Raw genomic sequence first — 1,426 nt, 5'->3', positions numbered from 1 at the left:
CACTCTCTTTTGACCAATACTCGACCCACAATCTTTTTATCGGTACTCCAACACGCTATCATTTGAAAATTTTACGAACTCACTTTTTTTATACTTACTCGAGCCCACTATCTTTTTATCGGTGTTCGAACTCGCTATCATTTAATCAGTATGCGAACTCACTCTTTTTTATTGATACTTGAATTTTATATTATTTGATCAACAATCTCTAGCATTACTCAAATTTACTATTATTATTATTATTTATTTATTTTTTTACCAGGAGGGGACTAGAATACCTTGGAGGTCGCTTTGCGTGAATTCCATTTAATTAGAAGGTCTTTACGTTACACTTCACTTAAAATCGGTTTTTGTAAATAGAGTCAGATTTTTAGAGGAAATAAAAGATAACTTGTGGCTTGTGGTTTTTCCCTTATATAGCTTGGCTTGTGATTTCCTGTGGATACCAGTCCCGCAGTGAGCTGATAATAAATACGTGGTTCCCAGCTGCACACTGAAGTCAAGCATCACTGGTTGCGATAGGAAGAACAAACTACAATTTATACAGATTCACTCTCCTCATTGCATGCACTGGCTGACCCCACACATAAAAATACGATTGTTCATGACATAAAACATGCTTGGAGACAGAGTATCTCACTGAATTGGATTAAAGCACACGCGGGGCATGCCGGCAATGAGGAGGTGGACAAACTAGCCAAAGAAGCCATCAGACTTGACACCATAGAAAATACTATCTGGCTGACCCCCATTCAGATCAAATCTATAATCAACAACCATATTATGGCTCAGTGGAAATTGGACTGGACCAACAGTACAAAAGGACGGCAGACTTACAAATTTTTTAAGGATCCAAAAACTACAAGAATAAAGGCAAACTTTTATATTAATCAGTTCTTAACCGGCCACGGCGTGTTTGGCACACACCAAGCAAGATTTTTCGGGAAATCTTCCCCATGTACTTATTGCAACTCACAACAAGACATCCATCACCTAATTTTTCAATGTCCTAAATTTCAAACACGACGAGGCAACAATTTTCACAACAAAACAGAACACCAGATTTACTCTAACCTGACCTGCAGATCAATCATCAAAGACATTATCAAAACAACTTTGGAAGATACATTAAACCCACTGTAAATTTTTACTAACTCTAGCCGTCCAACTACCGTATGGATCAGCGTTTCCATATCCCCTGAGTCAACTCTAATTCTCTCGCTTTAATTACCTCATCACTGGAGACTCTGGTTCGGCGATTTTGATTTTTAGCCGGGATGACTATCCTTGAAACTGGACTTTTAGTGACTTTAAAAATTTTTTTTTTAAATCTCATGGTGTTCTTAGGTTGGATTTGAACTGTCCTCGTCATTCATACCATTTTAATCCACTTTTACTATTTCAACACTATTTTGATTTTACTATT

Source organism: Parasteatoda tepidariorum, chromosome 4, assembly GCF_982258835.1.
Source record: "Parasteatoda tepidariorum strain Cologne lab strain chromosome 4, Ptep-v5.0, whole genome shotgun sequence".
NCBI lineage: Eukaryota > Metazoa > Arthropoda > Arachnida > Araneae > Theridiidae > Parasteatoda > Parasteatoda tepidariorum.
Note: the sequence above shows the minus strand (reverse complement) of the source record.